The sequence below is a fragment of the Euprymna scolopes genome, chromosome 33 (genome assembly GCF_053919585.1).
Source record: "Euprymna scolopes isolate OS-2025 chromosome 33, ASM5391958v1, whole genome shotgun sequence".
Classification (NCBI taxonomy): Eukaryota; Metazoa; Mollusca; class Cephalopoda; order Sepiida; family Sepiolidae; genus Euprymna; species Euprymna scolopes.
In genome coordinates this window covers 15,519,594-15,526,055 of record NC_136514.1, presented here as the reverse complement: position 1 = coordinate 15,526,055, position 6,462 = coordinate 15,519,594, and the positions used below count along the sequence as shown (strand labels likewise).

Here is a 6,462-nt window from a genome sequence, read left to right as displayed (position 1 = left end):
CAAAGGTTATCGAAAGAGGGGGAGAATACTGGAAATCTGGGGAGACTTGTTGTCAATCAGACTCCAGGGAAAACCACAAGTTGCTCTTAAAGAGAAATCTTTGATGATGGTTTGTGCCACTACACCTAGTGAGTGAATAATAAAATAAATAAATTTACCACTCCCTTCATAATCTCGGACTACTCCCCACAGAACATAAAGGATGTAAAAAGTGAAAAACAGGACACTTGATCGACTATACATAGACCAAAAGATTCTGAAGGAAGTAAAAAGTAGTAAAAAGAACATAGCCATGGCATGGATCGACTACAATAAAAGTGTACAACAAGATCCGTTAAGCATGGATAATAAAATGCCTGAGAATGTACAAAATATTAAGCAAGATTATCAATCTGATTGAAAATGCACAGAGACTCGAACTGACAGCTAATGGACAATACAGAACTGAGATTAAAATGCAAAGAAGTATCTTCCAAGGGGATTCTGTATCACCACTACTGTTCATCATAGCCATGATGCCCCTTGACAATATATTAAGAAAGTGCCAAGTTCACTAATACAAATGAAAGAATAAACCACCTAATGTTAATAGACGACCTGAAACTGTTTGTAAACGCGAAGAAGGATCTAGAGATACTAATAAACACAATCAGAATCTTCAACTAGGATATTCAAATGAAATTTAGGGCGTCATTTATAAGAAAGGGAAAACTGGGGGCAGTGGAAGGCATGGAACTACCCGATCTAGCAGAAATTAGGACACTGGGTGAACAAATATTTGGCAGTTCTGGAAGCAGACTCCATCAAATCAACAGTAATAAAGTAAATAAATTGGAAAGGAATACCTCAGAAGAACAAGAAAATTCCTCAAAACTAAGCTATATAGTAGAAACCTAATTAAAGGGCGGTGTCATTAGTAAGATGCTCCGAAACGTTTATAGGCGCAACCAAAGAATAACTGAGGTATCTCAGTCAGAAGAGGAAACTTTCAACCATGCAAAATCCATTGTACCTAAAGCGGTCATTCCATGTCAATTCGCCAGGCCATTACTACCATATTTTCTCTAGACTGACCGTAAGCTACATAGGTAAAAAAATTGATGACTTGGGGGACACGCTTTTGGGTCAGCAAGCTTTTTTCTACCAGGTAGGGGGGTTAAAATAATTAAATATTCGGATTCTACAGTCCCTAAATGCTCTTCCTACCAAATTTCAGAAATATTGAATATGTGGAAGTATTTTTTTTAAATTTTATGAGACACTGAAATTCCGTGACGTTTCGTGGCATAAATTTAGAAGCAAAATATGCAAATTTTACATCCTCCTAAAATCTGAACAGTAAAGTTTAGAACCAAACAATATGGCAAATTTTCCTAACTCATGAAGGGGAATATTTGTGCGAAATTTCAAGCAATTCGGTGTTGGTGGGTGCAGACTTCAACTTTTGGTGTTTTGACATGGAAGGACCCAAAGAATAATACCGACCGATTCTACATGAAAAGGAAAGATGGAGGAATAGGGCTGGTTTGTATAGAAGATTGTGTGAATGATACAAAAAAGAATTAGAAAAATACATAATACAGAACACTGAAAGGATAATTACCGCAGCAAGAGAAACTGCAAAAATGGACACAGAAAACAGAAAGGCAAGGGAGAAGAGAAGAAAAGAAAAATGGGAAGCGAAACAGCAAAATAGACAATTCATAAAGATGACAAAAAGATGAGACTAACGAAAACACTTGGACATGGCTACGAAAAGGTAACCTAAACAAAGAAACTGAATCCCTAATAACAGTTACATAAGATAATGTGATTAGAATCAAAGCCACGATCGACAAGAATACAAGAAAACAGCAAATGCAAATGTAGACTCTGTGGACAAAGAGGTGAAACAATAACTCACATAAAACAAGCTAAAAAAAAGAATAGAAACGATCAAGTGAGGAATACTGTACGCTGGGAATTATGCAAACTGCATCTAGAACACCTAGCCAAATCGTATAAGAACAAACTTGTAAACGAAAATCATGAAATCCTATGGGACATGGATGTACAAACAGATAAATCTATCCAAGTAAGAAGACCGGATGTGATAATAGTTAACAAGGAAAAGTCTTGCAAGGTTAATTACAAGGAGACCAAAAAGTGGAGCAAATACAAGGAATTGGCCCAAGAGGTTAAAGAGATATGGAAGGCGAGGACATTCAAGATAACACCACTAATAGTAGGAGCACTAGTGAACAACTTCAGAAGAATGTTAACAAAATAATGGAAGAGATTGTAAAACACAAAGAAACACCACATGGAATCAAGAAAACTGAAACTGAATAATTTTAAGTTACCCCCCACCCACCCACCCTTAAAAGTGTCGACATCAAGTGGCATAACACTAAATAGTCGAGGAGAGTCAAGGAGGATGGAAAGATTGAGCAGAGAAATAATAATAATTATAATAATGATAATACTTAGAAAAATCCTGTAAAACTTTGAAAAAATAAAAAATAAATAAAAGAGGCTGGAATCGGAAGGATGGCTGAGAAAGTATAACGGATAACCATAATGAAAACGGCTAAAATATTAAGAAAAATGTTTCAATTCAGAGACTAATACACACGAGCTACAGGCACTAGCCGAACATATAAAAACTACTACAGAAGTAAAACGCAAAAAAACACCACATAGAATCAAGAAAACTGAAACTTACACCCCTCCATCTACCCAAAGAAAAAGTGTTGCATCAAAGAGATAAATCTATCCAAGTAAGAAGACCAAATGTCATAACAACAAAAGAATACAAGAGATTGGAATCTAAGGGATGATGGATAAGAAGATACAGCGCATAACAATAATGAAAATGACTGAAATATTAAGGAAAGCCCTTGAGTGCGGAGACTAATTCACATAAGGTACAGGCACAAGCCGGACATATTAGAAACTGCTTTGTTGCTTAAGTTGGGTTTTTTTAAATGATAAACGTGGTTTTTCATATAAAATTTTATGTTTATTGGCTAGAGAAATGTATAAAGATTCTTGTAAAAATAAATTTCATTCATTTTTATTCATTAGAAAAAAATATTTTCCCGGTACGCCACACAGAGATTTATCAAAAGAGTTCATTTTGTTTTAGAAGCAAAACACCAACTTCAGTTCCATTGTTGGATTTTTTTAAATAATAAACATGGTTTTTTCGTACATAGTTTTGTTTACTTGCTAGCTTTCCCATAGCAAAAAAAAAAAAAAAAGGGTTAACTGCCCTAAAACGCTAAAATGGTCCAGAAATACGAAACGGTTTTCCCATTCTAAATTCTAAAGTAATTGTTTGTTTGTTTTTCTTTCTTATTAAGTGTTCACACATAATTACCTAACAAAAAAGTAGGATCTCATTTTTTTTGTTGTTGCGTTTTTTGAGGAGGAGGGGCATTTAGCGGTAAGTGTTAATCTATAATAATAATACCTTTTTAACAAATTATAGTTCATATTCCAGACGTTTAATTTTAAGTGTAACTTCACTAAAAGTTAAAATGGCCCGGAATTAGGGGATCATTTTATGTTAAATATATATATACGAAACTGATTCGCCACTCTAAATTAAAAAAGTAATTGTTGGCGCAAATGCAGAGTTCAACTTAATAAAAATAGATACAGAAAAAAGAACTTATGCACTTATGTTACCGTGCTGAAATAACGTTATTAATTAGAAAGCCATTCTTAACATGGGGATGAAAGAATGTTTTTGTAACTATTCTGAACTTTCACCTAACAGTTTAATAAATAAAAAAAAGATATTGTGAAACCGCAATTTAACTTGAAAATACTATTTAGAAACATAAGTGCATAATGACCGAAAAAAATCTTTATCGTGTACGTACCCGTCACGGAACGAAAATGTCATACTCCAAAAATCACATTTTTTATATACGTAGAAAATAATTTAGTTACAATTTTTAGCGATTTTAATAGTAAATTGGGTGAAAATGCACTGGAGGACCACCCGAAGATTTACCTTTAAAAAGTTGATTATGAGGAGGTTGAAAATGAGAAAATGCCTTTCGGAATAAACACCCCCCAACCTCCCCATGTTAAGAACGGCTTTCGGAATAAACACCTTTTGCAGATTGAACAACCAGTGCGACAACCGTGCATTGATCGTCTTCGGGTGGTCCCCCAGTGCACTTTCACCGTAAATCGTAGCCATTACAAGGCCGGTTTTGATCTTGGTAGTTCGAATTGAGTTGTCTTTATTAAATATGGCAGATCAAGACACAACGTTCTCGCGTCCTCATAAAATTTGCTTTCCTTAGTTAAAAAAAAAACTACTTAATAAATTTACGTAATTTTTGGAATATGACATATTTGTTCAATGACGAGTACGTGTATCATAAAAAACTGTCTTTATTTTCTGTTTTTTTGTTTTTTTAATTAGCGTTAATCCTTCACTTGCACCTAACTGTTTATTTTATTTTATTTTTTTTTTTCCTCCAAGTTTTTCAGTGTGTACATATGTAATCGTAGGCATGTTTTGCTATAGCCAACAAACTGAAAAAGTCGTAAAAAAGAAACGTATCACAAATAAATGTTACCAAAGGCAAAATAAGTGTTTAACTTATTTTAAAGCGTGTTTTAAGTTTGAAACACAAGTAGTGTCGAGTTGCTAGGTTAGAACGAGAACAAGTTGGCTGGCATGAGTCGGTCATCTGAAGAGACTCGATACTCGCTCAAAACTTGAAACTAAAATACTGATAGAGACCCACCCAATAACTGTCACCGTGACATATAGGGGGTAGCCACCCGCCGGGTGGCTGTCTCTTTAATGTTATATATTTGTTTTCAAAAAACAAACAAAATAAATCTTATTTCTCAGGAAAAGGGGAGAGGGTATTTAGCCGAGTGTACTAATTTACAATTATATATATATATATATAATAGAAAAAGGTGCTTATGCACTTATGTTACTGTGCTATTATTTAAAATTGTATTTTCAAGTTAAATTCAAGTTTTTATATCTTTTATATTTTTTTTTATTAAATTGCTAGGTTAAAGTACAGAATAGTTAAAAGACACCCATGTTAAGAATGGCTTTCTAAATGATAACATTATTATTTTAACCCGGTAACATAAGTGCATACGTACCAAAAAAATCCACTTACTTTCTGTCTGTTTGAAAAAGAAAATCCCTTTCACGATCAGTAAGTTCTTTTTATTAAGTTAGAACCATTTTTCGTTCAGATGTCGTTACATGTTCCATGTTTGATTTCGTAAACTTTTCCAACTTTCCCGATAGACTGCCACTGTGAAAACTTTTTGTTTTCTTTTCTATTTGTTTATTTGTTTGTTTTTTAGTCCAACATTGCGTTTGGCTCTCATTTAGTCATGTGACCAGAGGACAAAAAAAAAAAAAAAAAAGAAAAAGAAAGATCTACAGATAATTGTAATGGCGGCGAACTATGGATCGGCAAAAATTGGCGTTCAGTTTTCCTAATGTCAAGAGAACGACAACAGCTGGCCGGAAATACGACGTCTTATCGAATTTATTCTCTTTTTTCCCCTATTTTTGCACATATCAACTTAAGACTTAAACTGTCAATATTCCAAACTTAACCCCTCCACCCCAGACAGACCTATAAATCTATCACACGAAGTAAGATTTAAAAAGTTGGGCTTAAATAGCATTTAAGTTGACATATCAAACTTTTTATATATTATTTTTATATTTTCAGATACGTCCACACCTGGGCAGAAGCTGCTAGAAAAAACTTATCCTGCCTTGATAGAGTTCAAAATAGACTTCGTAGCCGAGTAAGGGGTGCCCTTTTCTCTTCCCTGCGACCTCTTTCTCACAAAAGAGACGCTGCGAGCCTGCCTCTGCTTTATTATCATTTTTATGGCAAGTGCTCTCATCTGAGCTCCAGTCTATGGTTTCCACCTCGCCAGACTTTCACGCGAAACACTCATCTAGCTGAAAACATTATCCCCTACTCTTTAGCTGTGCCTAAACCTAAATGTAGATTCCATGAACAAAGTTTATTTCTTAGCATTGCACGCCTGTGGAACTGCCTTCCATTTGCCTGCTTTCCAGCTGACTACAATGTGGTCATCCTTAAGTCCAATGTAAACAAATTCTTGATAAACCGCCCCCTTAAGTAATCCAATTTACCAAATTTCTACTACTAACGATTACTATGATATTGTCCCATTGACTACTGTTCACTCTTTAACCCTTATCCTCGAATGGCCTCTGGGCCTTGATAAGTGGTGATGCCTATGTCAAAAAAAATGGAATCCTTTCAGTTATCATAATTTGTGTACTGATAACCTCATCTTCATAGTTGTTGCCGTCTCACCACGTTTTGGCCAACTAATCCTCAGGCCTGCTTTGAGTAGGATTGAAATCTTCAGACAATGCTCACCTGGAGCTGTAGAGACTCAACGCCTCCATCCACGGTGCCTTCATGGCCCGTGGCA

At 35.0% G+C, this 6,462-nt stretch overlaps 1 protein-coding gene across 2 annotated transcripts in view; it reads right to left on the bottom strand.

Moving 5' to 3' along the window:
* Positions 1–5,490, bottom strand: part of LOC145258156 (synaptotagmin-1-like) — a 228,960-nt gene extending 223,470 nt beyond the window's left edge. Inside the window, exon 1 of one of the 2 annotated variants that reach the window (XM_080115947.1) lies at positions 5,148–5,490. The gene's annotated coding sequence lies outside the window, so the exon portion shown is untranslated. Of the gene's footprint in view, positions 1–5,130 lie in introns of both variants that reach the window. The other variant, XM_080115948.1, reaches the window with a different exon arrangement.
* Positions 5,491–6,462: the final 972 nt, after the last annotated feature.